This window comes from Panthera onca, chromosome D1, assembly GCF_046562875.1.
Source record: "Panthera onca isolate mPanOnc1 chromosome D1, mPanOnc1 haplotype 2, whole genome shotgun sequence".
In the NCBI taxonomy this organism is placed as follows: Eukaryota; Metazoa; Chordata; class Mammalia; order Carnivora; family Felidae; genus Panthera; species Panthera onca.
In genome coordinates, this window is record NC_138348.1 from 58,859,962 (window position 1) to 58,874,711 (window position 14,750).

At 43.8% G+C, this 14,750-nt stretch overlaps 1 protein-coding gene across 3 annotated transcripts in view; it reads right to left on the reverse strand.

The window, feature by feature from the left end:
• MAP6 (microtubule associated protein 6) overlaps positions 1 to 14,750 on the reverse strand; it is a 124,397-nt gene that overhangs the window by 91,505 nt on the left and 18,142 nt on the right. For all 3 annotated transcript variants that reach the window (XM_081790335.1, XM_078433086.2, XM_078433087.2), the window contains one exon: positions 4,071 to 4,239. The gene's annotated coding sequence lies outside the window, so the exon portion shown is untranslated. The remainder of the gene's footprint in view (positions 1 to 4,070; positions 4,240 to 14,750) is intronic.

A 14,750-nucleotide genomic window follows, 5' to 3' on the forward strand; every position in this document is an offset into this window, starting at 1 on the left:
TATTATAGTCTCAAATCATTGTAAGTCTTAATAGCTGGTAGGGTAAATCTTTCCTTCTCTTCCTCTTATTCCAGGATGTCATCTACTTGTTCGCAAAGAATTTTTTGAGCACCTATTAGGTGCCAGGCACCGCTCCAGGGTATGGAGTTGAACAAAATAGATAAACATCTCTATTGTCATGGAGCTTACATTCCGTTGGAACTTTTGCCCTTCATCCTTCTGTATTAATCTTTGAATCAGCTTGTCAAATTCTTTGAAAACTTTTCTGAAGCAAAAAAAGCCTTATGGAATGTTTTATGGAGTTGTATTGAATTTATTTAGTATTTAAGAAGAATTTCCATCTTGTGGATTTTGAGATTTACTGGCTCATAAGATGGCAAAGCTCTCTGTTCTTGTATGTTCCTGGGTAATGGTTTTTGTTGTAACTGGAAATGGCATTTTCTTTTCCTTTTTATTTCTAAATAATTATAAACTTACAAGAAGTTGCAAAAATACTGCCAGGAGGCCTCTGTGGCCATCACCTAGCTTCTCCCAATGGCCACATCTCAAATAACTACAGTACATTATCAAAACAAGCGATTGTACTTTAATATCGTACAATTAACTAGACTGCAGACCTTACTTGGATTTCACCGGTGTTTGCACACACTCCTTTTTCACTATGCCTTCATGGATAGTCCTGTGACATTTTATCACATATTTAGATTTGTATAAACACCACTGCAATTAAGATATAGGACTGTACTGTCACCACAAAGGATCTGTCTCTCTCTCTTTTTTTGTTAAACGTTTGTTTATTTTTTGTGGGAGAGACAGAGTGCGAGTGGGGGAGGGGAAGAAAGAGAGGGAGACACCGAATCTGAAACAGGCTGTTAGCATAGAGCCCCACGTGGGGCTCCAACTCACGAACCACGAGATCATGACCTGAGCCGAAGTCAGATGCTTAACCAACTGAGTTGCCCAGGTGCCCCCAAGGATCTCTCTCTCTCTCGTTACCTCTTCATCATCACACCCTTGCCTGATTTCCCTGGTTTCCTTGGCAACCACTACTCTGGTCTCCATCTCTAAGCTTTTGATATTTCTGAAGGTCATACAGATGCAATCATAGAGTGTGGAACCTTTTCCTCTCAGCATAATTCCTTTAAGATGCACCTAAATTGTTACACACGTCAACAGTTTGTTCCTTCTTATTGCTGAGTATTATTCCATTGTATAGATAAGCCATATTTTGTTTAACCATTCACCCATGGAAGGACATCTGGGTTGTTTCCAATTTGGTATAAACTGGTATGAATAAAGCTGGTATGAACATGCACGTACTAGTTCTGTGAACACATTTTCGCTTCTCAGGAGTCATTTACAGATTGTATGGTAAGTGTATATGTAACTTTTTAAGAAACTGCTCTCTATTTTCCAGAACAGCTCCACCATTTTGCTTTCCTACCAGCAGTGGATAAAAGACCCGGCTCCTTACTTCCTTGCCAGTATTCGGTATTATCATTTCTTTTTTATTTTAGCCATTCTAATATGCATGTAGTGATATCTCATCATGGTTTTAATTTAGCATTACCCTAATGTCTAGGGATGTTGAACATCTTTTCATGTACTTCTCTGAACTGACATATTTTAAAATTACATCTTTTATTATAATGATACACAACAGGATGGTCGAATTTTTGCATGTATCGATCTCTATTTATCAACCATACTAAACTTTCTAATTAGTTATAATAGTTTATAGATGATCTTGAATTTATTGGTCACAAAAATTACAATTTTTGTCTTTCTTTCTTATTTATATCTCTCATTTCTTCCTCTTATCCAATGGTTCCTAATGCATCTCTAGAATTATTGTTCCTGACTTTAATGGGAATGTTTCCAATATTTCACCATTAAGTATGATGTTGATTTTTGGCACAAAATATTTAGGAACTATCCATTTGCTCCAATTTTACTAAGAAATTTTTCAAACATCAAGAATATATGGTGAATTTGTCAAATATCTTTTCAGTCTCTTCAGAGATGATCATGTCTTTGCCACTTTGATCTTTCAACCTATGTAATTATAATATAGCTTTTTTTGAGAGAGAGAAAGAGAGGCACAGAGAAAGGGGGGACAGAGGATCCAAAGGGGGTTCCATGCTGACAGCAGTGAGCCCGATATGGAGCTCGAACTCATGAACTGCAAGATCACCACCTGAGCCAAAGTCAGACGCTCAACGAACTGAGCCACCCAGGCGCCCCTATAATATAGCTCATTACTATTAAACCATTCTTGCCTTTTTGGTATAAGGTTAATTTGGTTGCAGTGTGTTGTTCTTTTAAAGTGCTTCATTATTCTATTCACTAAAATTTTAAAGATTGTTTTGTATTAGTACTTACAAATAAGCTTGGTTTGTTTCCTTTTTGCTGTGCCTTTTGGTCAGGATGGCCACCGATGCTATGATGACTTTACAAAAAGCATTTGGATGTTTTCCCTTTCTGTGCAAGGTAACAGTTTAAATGGAATTGGAGTTAACCCTTTCCTAATGACTCGAGATAACACACCTGTGAATCACTTGCACCTGGGGTGGGGGAGCTCTTTGCCTTCATGCCGGGGGGGGTCATGTCATTCCCCTGCTTCAGATGTTTCAATGGCTTCCCATTGCTCTTGGAATAAAATCTGACTCCTTACTGGCCTTCAAGACCCTGCACGACCTGGTTCAGGTCTGTTAACACTTCATGTCATACAGTCTCCTGCTGTTCACTGCACTCCAACCACATCTGGCCCCTTTCTGTTCCTGAAACACCCCAGGATTGTTCCAGCCCAGAAAGCTTTGCACTTGCTGATTCCTCTGCCTGGAATGCTCATTCAACTGTTATATTGAATGGCTTATTCTCATCCTTCAGGCCTTGCTTCGAACAAGCCCTCCCTCCCATCCTATTTAAAGTGAGGTCCCTTAATTCCCTTTCATCATTCTATGTTTCCTTACTGTATCATTCATTATGCTCTGTAATTGTCCTGTTAACTTTTTTACTTGCCTATTGTCTGCTATGCTATCTTCCACCCCACTGTTGACTCTGAGCTCCTTTGAGTTCTCTCGGAACCTTGCCTGTCTTATTCATAGTGCATAGCAGACAGTCAAACACACACACACACATACACACACATGCACACACGTAAAAAATATTGTTGACTGAATGAATCGATCAGAGGACCAGTGATGGCAACCCTGGGAAGAATAGCAGTTCTATTGTCAGAAAATAGATAAGGAATCGGCTAGGGTGGAGATTAGGTTTGTACACGTTTCATTTTAGATGATAACAAAGGAGCCAAGTGGAAAGTTTCGATAGGCATCTGGAGATATAAGAATGGAGTGAACTGGAAAGGGTTATAAGCGTAGATTTGAGTTTTCCTTAACCATCTGTTAATGTACTCAATCACTCATCCACTAATGTACATGTCTCTTCATCCACCCATCTATGAATCCATTTATTCATTCATGGATTTAGATCACAGACTTTTGAGTAAACCATGAGCCAAACCCTGGGTTCCAGGGATACGTGACCAATGGACAGTGTCTGTCCTCAAAGAGTGTAAGTCTGGAGGGAATTGGGAGAGTAGTGGACATAAAGTAATAACAGTCTGTAGTAAGCACTGCTATGAGGTAGCCACAAGTGTACCTTGTGAGTGAAAGTGAACAATTTAATCTTGAGGGCATGCCAAAAATTAGGAACGATTGGAGAGGAGGAGGTGACAAGAGCTGACAAGCAAAGGAAGAGGTGTGTCAGGGTGGTAAAGGGAGAAAGAGGAGAGAAATTATATCATAGTAGAAGAAACTTAGGCTTTAGAGTCTGAGTGACCACACTTTGAATCCCAGCCCTACTTCTTACCAAGTGGGTAATTTTGGAGAAATGATTTATCCTCTCTGAGCCTCAATTTTCTCCCTGGAAAATAGATGCCAACCCCAAAGCCACACAGAGTAGATCCTGCCAGATACATAGTAGGCACTCATGGATAATGGCTGAATGGTGGTGATGGGGGTGGGGGTGGGGATGGTGGTAACTGGAAGACAGTTTAGAAAACTTACTTCTTGTTTGTTGAGCAGTATCTGACTTAGATTTCTTGAGACCTTGCCCCTGGAATTGAAGAAGCCACATGAAGTTTCGGTGGAGGGTGGAAGAGGGCCAAATTTGTGCTGCCATCTTTTGCAGGCTGACTGCCGTTTGGATGGAGGCTGGATACCAGCCATCTGCTTTCTGTAAGGAAAATGCATTAGCCACAATCCATTTGCTGGATTTGCTGACTCAAAATCTTTCACGATGACCGCTGAAATTAAGTACCTACCTTTCTTTTTTTTCTATTTTAAAAGATATGCCTTCCTGCTGTGCTTAAATAGTAGGGTCAAGTGCAATGGTTCGGGGAAGTAGTGTTTAGTTAGAATCAATATTCTCTTGGTGAATATGGGGGACTGTGGCTTGGAACTTGGTGGAGAGGATTCACATTCTGCCTTCCACCCCTCTGGAGTGGCGGAGCACTCCAGGTGGGTAAGGGAAAACAGAACCTGGCAGGAAAATATAAATATTTCTGTCAAGCAGGCCTTCAAGGGTGATAGTGGCACCTGCTTAAAGTCCCCAGAACTGTGCCCAATATCTATCAGCTATGTGGTAAATAGACCTCCCATCCCCTTTCTCCTATAGGATTGGCATCCTGATGCCCTGGTGTCAAGGTCCTAAAGAGGGAAGGAAGCCAGGACATGGGTGGCCAAACTCCATGACTGGTGAGATTGTGGGTTCAGAAATGGCTGGAGAGAAGGCAACTCCTCTCTGTCAAGTGCCTACAGACTGCCAAGCATTATGCTAATGGCTTCATGTTTGATCCTCACGATAGCCCATGAGTTAGTACTATTCAACTCATTTTGCAGATGAGGAAATGAGTGACTTGCCCCCAATCATGGAACTAATTCAAGATGGAGCCAACATATGAACCCATGCCTTTCTGAACCCAAAGCCTCCACTCCTCATGATACAGCCCTATGAGGTTGGAACGCTGGGGAAATGAAAAGGGGACTGAGCTGTGGGAGAACCAACAGCTCTGATCTCTTGCCACTTAGTCAGCTCAGGGCTTTAAGTCCTTCAAGGAGCCAAACTTCAAGAGAGCTAGGTCTGAGCCAGAACTTACAGAGTGAGGGCAAGGTGGGCAATAGGGTGCAACGTGGAGGTGGCCATGGGGGCAGGGGGATTGCTCAGAATTTCCTGACCTCCTCCTCCCTCAGAGTCTCTTCTTGTTGTCACTCTTTGGCACAATAGGGGTGGCCTTGATGCCCGTGTATGTGAGCTGCTGGAAGCCCCCGGACCCCAGCCACCCAGCTCTGCTGTGAGCTCAGCCCTCCCTTTGCAGAGAGCCAAGGATATTTTAATGGTCTCATGGCTTCATGGCTTGGGGCCCATGAGCTTTTTAAGAGCTTACACAAATATAGAATAGTTAAGCCCTGGGAAGAAAACTACACTGGTTCCAAAACGTGAGCAGAAAAACAGCAACATCAGAATGAACAAATGTTTCATTAAAATGTCTGCAAGTGCAGTATTAATGCCAACTAGTCATGGGCGACCCAAACCAATTCTTGTTTCGTTATAATAAGTATAGTTAAGTTCAAGTTACAAAACAAAAGGAGTGGCTTACTCTTCACCAAACTCGAAATTACAAAAATCCTTTTCAAAACATTTATGGCAGTAAATGGTATTTGATGCAAGAGAAGTTTACTATGCTTGTCGTGATGAGAATGGGTCTCTAGTCGCTGAATGCCTTAGAAGGACTCTGCCGGCCCTACAGTGCAGGGTCTCTTTGGGTCACAGGGCTGGCCACAGAGGAGGGAAGCTGCAGCTGGTCTCTTGGCGGAACTGGGGATCACGATCCAGTAGGCAGGGACGTAGATGGGGGCGGGGGGGGGGCGGCATCTGCCATCAGCAGCTGTGGTCTTTTAGGTAATACTGGAGAAGGACAGCTGATGGGCAGCACATAGCGGCCCCAAACACCCGTCTGTATCTGCTCTTCCGGAGCGGGTAAGCAACGCGCTCAACATGGGTTCTAACAGCGCCCTCTGGTGGCGGCTGTGTGTGTGTGTGTGTGTGTGTGTGTGTGTGTGTGTGTGTGGAGAAGCGGCTGCCTGGGGCCCTCCTGGAGCCAGAGAGACCAGGGAGGAGGCCGCAGCTGGGTCCAGTGAAGAGGTGATGGGAGTCTGGGCTGCACCGGGGGCAGTGGAGACAGAGGGAAGAAGATGGACTTGAGAGATGTGCCTAAGGTAGAAATGGCAAGACTTCCGGAATAACCGGATGCGGAAAGAAGGAGAAGGAAGAGTTCTGGTAACTCCAGAGTCCCGGAGGGGTTGGCGGTGGTGCCAGTGCTAGCCAGGAAATGCGGGAGGAGCAAGCGTTTGGTAGATGCTGATGGCAATTCACATCATGCAAACTTACTAGGCTTGAAGGGGCGTGTGGTATGTCCACAGGAAACCATCCAGGGTGCAAAGTGACACGCTGGCTTCACGAGGTGGGCCCCAAGTGAAGGCGCAGATGAGGGCACCCACCCAGACAGAGCATGTTTATTTCACCAGAGGACCTTTCACCTTGGGCTTTCTCCTAACACACCACCCATTCATTCCAAGCACAAAGCCTCTGCTGATGTTCACAGTCTGGCAGAGAATGAGGCGTGAATGAAGGAAGCTGAGCTGTGTGGTGGCAGGGTCCCCATCGCTAGTGCTGTGGGTCTCTGCTTCAGCCTGATGGGTGTGGGAGGGGCCGTAGCAGGCCCCCTGGTGGAAGTGACGCCTGAACTGAGTCTGGAAGTCTGGGAGGGGGGTGCCTATGGAAGGATTCTAGCAGAGAGAGGAGCAGGCTAGCTCATGGAGCCCAGATTATTAGCTGAGGATTTTGTTGTGGCTGTTCAGGGGAGTAAGAGAAAAGAAAGGGTTCAGAACCAAGACTTACTGAACCCCGACAAGGGGCTGTGTTAGTTTTCTAACACTACTGGAGGAAATGACCACAAATTTTGTGGCTTAAAACGACACAAGTGTATACTCTCACAGCTCTGGAGGTCAGAAGTCTGAAATTAGTCTCACTGGGCTAACAGCAGGGCATTGATCGACAAGATTCACTCCTTCTGAGGCCTGAGGGGGGATCTGCTATCTTGCTTTTTCAGCTCCTTGTGGCTGTCCATGTCCTGGGGCTCGTGAACCTCCCTCCATGTTCCAGGTTCACTCTAGCCTGTGCCTCAATCATCACCTCTCCTCCTGTGACTCTCACCCCTGCGTCCCTCATATAAGGACCTCTGTGATCATGTCGGGCCCACTTACATAATACAGAACAATCCAGGATAATCACAAACTCTTCGATAATCACACCTGAATAGTCCTTTTTGCCACGTTCACGGTTTCTGGTGCTGACAATGTGGACATCTTTGGGGGCCATTAATTCAGCCTGTAGGTGCCCAAAACATATGTCATCACCAGGGCACAGAGAGCCACACTTAGACCCTGGGAGCCTGTTTGATCCAAGACCCAGGCTTTTAGTTCCTACCCCTGGCTGACTCCACTGCAAGTCCCATGTGGAATCTGGCCACTGCCCATGAGCTCAGAGATTACTTACTTTCTAATTAAATTGTATTCCCACAATTAGGCAAACAGGGGTGGGGACTGTAGGGTTGAACACAGCTAAATGGGCTCTTCTCAGAGCAAAACTCACAGCAGGACTTCTCAGAGCCTTTATCATGTTGTGTGCTCTGACTCTCCAAATTCAACTCATCACGAAGCTTTTCTGAGATAGCAACGTTATCTCAGAACACAGTTTGGGCAGTGCTGCATAGACCAGGCTACTTCCTGGGGTGTCAAAGAAGGTGTTATTTAAACCAAGAGGAGACAACAATACAAAGGCTGGGGAGTGAACATTCCAGGCAGAAGGGACAGTGTGAATAGAGGCCCCCAGGTGGGAGGGGATGGCATATTTAAGGAAGTGAAAGAACGAAAGGAGAGTAGTATGGCTAAATCACAGGCACACGGATGGAGAAGAGGAGAAGTTTGGCAGGGGAAGCTACCAGAAAGACCAGATCACACAGGTACTTGTGAGTCATGGTGAAGAGTTTCGAAGGTATCAGGTAGGTGTTATGCATGGAATTTGCATAATAAACACAATAACAACACTGTTTGAAGATTTGACTACAAGAGGCCAGAGGGTAAGTCTTGCTCCCAGTGAGCAGAGCAGTGGCTGATAAACAGAACAGGAGCACCTGCCAACCATTTGCTGAGTGAAGAAAACAGTAAGAGGAGGAGGAACATCAGTACAGAGCCTACCGTAGTAGTGCCTGTGGATGATGGTCTGGGAGACGGAGAATGGACGTGGGACAGGTAAGGGAGATGGGTTTTGGAACTAGATGTGACAGGAGTTGCTGATGGGTTGAAGGGAGGGCATAGATAAGGGAGGAATCTACAAGGTCTCCTGGGTTTCTGCCTCAAACAACTGGGCAGATGATGTGCCGTTTTCTGTGCAGGGGGAAACTGGCAGAGGCTAAGGGATATGGTATGGGGGGGCGGGGCAAGAGACCCAGGAGTCCGCTCTTGAACGTGCCAGGTATGAGATGCCTTTGGGATACGTGGGCACGGACGTCAGGCTGACAGTCTGGAGCCCAGAAGAGAGGTACAGGTGGAAGTGGCAGCCATGTCATGAGCCAGGTCACCCAGGGAGAGTATGAATGAAGGGAGAAGAGGGCTGGGACCCACGTGGGTCCATAACGGTCTTAAAGTCAACAAAAACCAAACCAGCCGAACAAGGTCATGTTAGTGTGGTGAGCTGGAGAAGTCTGTTTCCGCTCCCTGGGTTTGCTTCTTCCTCTGTAAAATGAGATGATAATTCTTCCTCATAGGACCATACCCCAGAGCCCCGGACACACAAGGAGGGGCTCAACAGATGACAAAGCCCCAGGGTGGCCCCGATTTCTCCGTTCTGACAAGACCGGAAAAGAGACAGACTTAGCTCTTCTCCAGCCGAAGCCAGCAGAAATAGGTCCCTTAGCCATCTCGATGAGTTAGTCCCCCTCAGAGCTTTGCCGATTCTCCAGGCTTCTCCAGAGCACTGGCCAGCAGGGCCCTGCCCTAGAAGGGAAGTCCATGCTGCATGCAGCTCCTCAGAATGACCACCGGAGGGAGCACCTCCTCAAGGCTGGTGCTTGCTGACTCTCTCTTCCTCTCCCCTCCCCCCCCCCCCCCCCCCGCAACTCTCTCTCCTCCTCTCCCTCCCTTTCCCTCTTCTGTAGCTTTCATCAGAATTTCCCTCTCATCTTCTCTGTGCCAGACTCTGTCTTCCATGCTGAGGACACAGAATTCCTGAGCCTGAGAATTTCATGGAATGGAGAGTGTGATGTAGGGGCTCTGAAGTAAGAAAGGCCCAAACGGAACCTTCATGCTGTTTCCTGAGGGCTCTGAGATCTCAGGCAGGTCCCTGCACCGCTCAGAGCTGTGATGACACCTGCAACTGCGTTGGAGGGTTGTGAGGATTATGTAAAATGTCAGTTTTCGTATGTGTGAACTAGCAATACCAAATAGCACCTACCTTGTAGTGCTGTCTTGAGAATTCAATGAAACAATACATATAGATCTCTTACTTCACAGTTGGCACTCAAAAAATGCTAGCTCTTTAGTAAGTATTAATATTAGGACAACTCAGAGTAGGCCCTTAGTGTCAATTCTTTCTCTTATACGTCTAGCCCCAGCTCTTCTTTACATGTGTAGAAAGTGAGGCCCACAGAGGGTCTGTGCTTCCTCAAAGTCACCTAGGCAATGAAGCACAAGGCAGGGACCACTCCACGTCTTTCTTCTGGGCCAAGCATAAAGCCAGCAGCAAGAGGCCACCAGGATGGCAGAGCAGACAGGGCCTTGTCCACCCAGGTGGGAACTCAGCACCTAGCAGCTGATGGAGTCCTCTGCACAGCACCCACTTGTAGCAATTAAGCTCTGGTCTCAGGTCCATTTGGTTATTTCTAGTTAGACAATTCAGCCCGCTGGCTGAGAGCTCTGAGGCATTTAAGGCCTTTTACCAAGTGGCCCTAATTTAACTTCTAATTCCATGCTTGTCACCCTCCCTTCCCTCAACACTTGATGTTTCAGATACTTTCATTCATTCATTGATTCTATAAATATATGAGTGTCTACCATATGCCAAACCAAGGAGGGCTTGCTACTCACAGGCTTGAAAGAGCAAGGGGAGGGAGCTACCACTGGAGCCTGGGGGAGTGGTTATAAGGAGTGGGTCACCTGTCTGGAGCTAAGACCTTTAGTGGAGGGATGCAGCCAACCCATGGAGACCCAGAGGGAGGGAATGGAAGGAAGCCCCTTTGTTGATGATGAACATAGGGGACCAAGGGAGTGTGTGTCTCAAAGATAGGCAGGTTGCCGTACTGAGAGCCTAGTGTGAAAATTTACAGAGAGGTGGAAACAATAAGAAAGAGTGAAGTGGAAATACTAGAATGAAAAAAAACATACATGAAGTGCTTTTCTGAGTGCATCAGAAGACTCCATACATCGAAAGAAAGGATCAATGAACTTGAAGATAGGTCAATAGGAAATTACCCAAACTGAAACACAAAGAAATAAAGGATTAAAAACAAATGAACAAACAAACAGAAGAGAGCCTTCAAGAGCTGTACAATATCAGTCCAACATCCATGTAATTGAAATCCCAGGAGAAGAAATAACAGACCAGAACAACTATGTGAACAGATAGGCTGACCATTTTCTAAAGACAATGAAAGATATGAAATCATAAATCCAAGAACATAGAGAATCTCAACAGAATAATTTTTTAAAAATCTAGACACCTTATATTAAAACGGCTAAAAACCAAAGGTAAAGTGAAAATATTAAAGGCAGGCAGGGGAAAAGATACATTACATACAGAGGAACAAAGATAAGAATTACATCTTTAAAGAGCTAAGAAAGAAAAAAAAAAATGTCAACCCAAAATTCTATAACCAGTGAAAACAGCCTTCAAAATTAAAAAAAAAAAAAACAGATTTTGTAGACAAACAAAAGCCAGGAAATTAATTCCCAGCAGACTTGTGCTATAAGAAACATTAAAGGAAGTTCTCCAGGCAAAAGGAATATGATACTGACAAAAGCTTGGGTTCACACAAAGAAAGAACTCCAGAAATGGTAAAAATGAAGGCAAATAGAAAATACTTTCAGGGCTCTCTGGGTCCACAGTCCTATCATTTGCAAGGAATAGACTTATCCCATTTCTCCCTAATTCTTGTGCCTCTTACTGTTTTCTCTTCTCTAACTGCTTTGTCTAGTGCCTCCAGTACAACGTTGACAAGTAGAGGGCCTCTTTGGTTTATTGCTGACCTTAGTGGAAATGTCCCTAGTATTTCTCCATTAAGTAAAATTCTAGCTTTAGGAGCAAAGTATATATTTTATGATACTAAAAAGACACTTACCAATTCGTTCTATGGCGAGTTATATTAAGGGCTTTTTCAGCATCTATGGAGATAATCACATGATTTTCTTCTTAAATCTATTAATCTGTTATATTATATTAATGATTTCCCTAATCCCAACCTGTTCATGGTAATGTGATGGAATGTTTTCTAATATTTTCTAATATTTCTAATATTTTCTTTAAATACTTGAAATTAATATTCATAAGCAATTCAGTAAGTCTGTAGTTCCCTTTTTTGCATACTGCTTTCTTTAAAAAAATTTTTTTTCAATGTTTATTTATTTTTGAAGAAAAGAGAAACAGAGTGTGAGCATGGGAGGGGCAGAGAGAGAGGGAGACACAGAATCCAAAATGGGCTCCAGGCTCTGAGCTGTCAGCACAGATCCCAAAATGGGGCTTGAACTCACAAACCATGAGATCATGACTTGAGCTGAAGTCAGTTGCTTAACCAACTGAGCCACCCAGGCATCCCTGCATACTGCTTTCTAAAAAATTGCTTAAATATCCATGTTATACTTACTATATAAGAAAAAAATTGGAAGTTTTTTTTTTTTTAAAGGTTTGAAACAATCTATGGAGTATTGGGACTATCTGGTCCCTAAAGATTTGGCAAATTTCTCCTGTGAAACCATCAGAATGCGGAGTGTTTCGTGAGGAAATTCCTTGATAATTTTCTCTGTTTCTTTTATGGAAATTAATCTATTTAATCGTTCTATCTTTATTTAGGTCAGTTTGGTAAATTACATTTCCCCAGGAAACTATCAATTTCATCCAAGAATGCAAATTTATTTGCAATGAAGTTTGCACCATAGTTTCCTTTGAATTTCAAAATTTATTCTGTTCAATTATCTCTCCACTGTCCTTTCTCATTTTGTGCTTGTGTGGCTTATCCCTTTTCCTCTTGATTACATCAACTGGTAGTTTATTTCATTGATTTCTTTAGAAAACAAAAATTTTAATTTATTAATTAGATCTATTCTTTCTCTAATCTCTATTTCATTAATTTCTGCTTTTACCTTTATTTTCTGCCTTGTGTTTTCTTTTGGGTGTCTCTATTGCTATTTTACTAGATATTATGACCCGAGAACTTAATCCAGTTTTTCTTTCTTTCATTTTTATTCACATATGCGTTTGTTCAAAATGAACTGTGAGTTCAACATTTTATGAACTGCAACGTTTTACAAGAGATTGTTTGGAACTTGTTAAGATAATTTGAAAATGTATATGGATGAGTGAAGGGGTGATCATAGCCTGGACAATTTTTTTTTTAATGTTTATTTATTTTTGAGAGAGAGCACAAGTGGGTCAGGGGCAGAAAGAGGGGGAGACAGAGGATCTGAAGCGGGCTCTGTGCTGACAGTAGAGAGCCCAATGTGGGGCTCGAACTCACAAACCCGAGATCATGGCCTGAGCCAAAATCAAGAGTCAGATGCTTAACTGACTGAGCCACCCAGGCACCCCTAGCCTGGACACTTCTAAGATAGAAAAGCAAGAAGGAGACTCATGCTCCCAGAGATGAGAACTAACAGTTAACATGGTGTGGCACTGGCTGAGATGGATTCATTTATTGACGGGAGAGAACCAAAGCCCTGAGTCAGACCCGGAATGCTGTGGTACACACGACAGAGGTGATGCACTATACCATCGAGGAAAGGGGGGAGTGCTCAACAAATGGAACTGCAAAAGACGATCATCTATATGTTAAAAACCAAAAGTGGAACCTGACTCATACTGTGTAAGAATCCAGATGAATTAAGAACTTACACATGCAAAAGAAAACTTGAAATTCTTGGTAGGAGATACAGAGAGGAAGAGGTTTCCCAAATCACACCAAGCAATGTCCGTGGAATAAAAGACAGATAAGCACGGCTATTTTACAATTAAAAATGTTTGTTCATCAAATGACACTTTAAAAGACAAGCTAAATGTTGGGAGAAGAGATTCACGATATAGGCAACCAATAAAGGACTAGTAGCGTAAGTGCCTAATTTAAATTCAGACAAAACCCCCGAACAGTGCTGTAGAGAAATGGGCAAAAATTAAGAATGAGCTGTTTAAGGTGACTCGGTGGCTCAGTCGGTGGGGCGACCAACTCTTGATTTCAGTTCAGGTCACAATCTCACCAGTTGTGAGATGGAGCCTCACGTTGGGCTCTGTGCTGACAACACAGAGCCTGCTTGGGATTCTCCCTCTCCCTCTCTCTCTCTGCCCCTCACCTGGTCACATGCATGCTCCCCCTCACCCTCATTCTCTCTTCTCAAAAATAAATAAATAAACTTAAAGAAAAAAGAGCTTTTCCCAGAAGAGGAAAAGCCTACGAATAAAGGCATGTTTACCATTAGTGATCAGGAAATGCAAATCAAGACCACAACAAGATATCGCTTCACAACCCTAGCAGAAAATAATAATAATAATAAGTCTATTCGTACAAGGCTCAGAGAGGGTCTGCATCTATGAGATCTCTCACATATTCCCAGACTGTAAACGCATGCAATATTTTGGAAAATGGTTTGGCTCTACTCCCAAGCTTGAGTGTTCACAGACTCTTTGGCCCAGCCGTCCCTCTGGCTGTGCTGAGACTGTGGGAGGGTCAACCTGCATAGAGACAGAGGGACCAATAAGAAAGCTGGCGTCAGGGAGCCTGGGTGTCTCAGCCGGGTAAGCATCTGCTCTTGATTTCAACTCAGGTCCTGATCTCATTGTTCCTAGGTTTGAGCCCTGTGTTGGGCTCTGTGCTGACAACATGGAGCCTGCTTGTGAATCTCTCTCTCTCTCTCTCTCTCTCTCTCTCTCTCTCAAAATAAATAAACTAAAAAAAAAAGTCAGTGTCAGGTCGATCAAAGAGGCTGGCTGTGGGCGTGTAAAGCAGGTTTCTAATACAAGGCATACTGAAATCAACAAAAGACTACAACAAGAACTGCACAGAAAACAAAATCCAAATGGCCAATAAGCATATTACAATGTACTCAACCTTATTTGGCATTACAAAAATCCTATAACCTCTATGAAGTCCCTCCACTCACTCACTACAGTGGTTAAAAGGTTGAGGAGGATGTGAAGCAAGTAAGCATGTGGGGCTGTAGGAGAGGAGGTCTATACAACTGCCTTGGAAAACTAGTTGGCTTTATACCAGGAGACCCGGCATTCTATTCCCATGCACACATTCCACAGAAATATACACCAATGTGCACCAAAAGACAGGTACAAAAATACCCACACTACTGTACGAGATATAGAACAGTTGCTAAGAGAATAGATCCCAAGAGTCTTTATCACAAAAAAAAATTGTT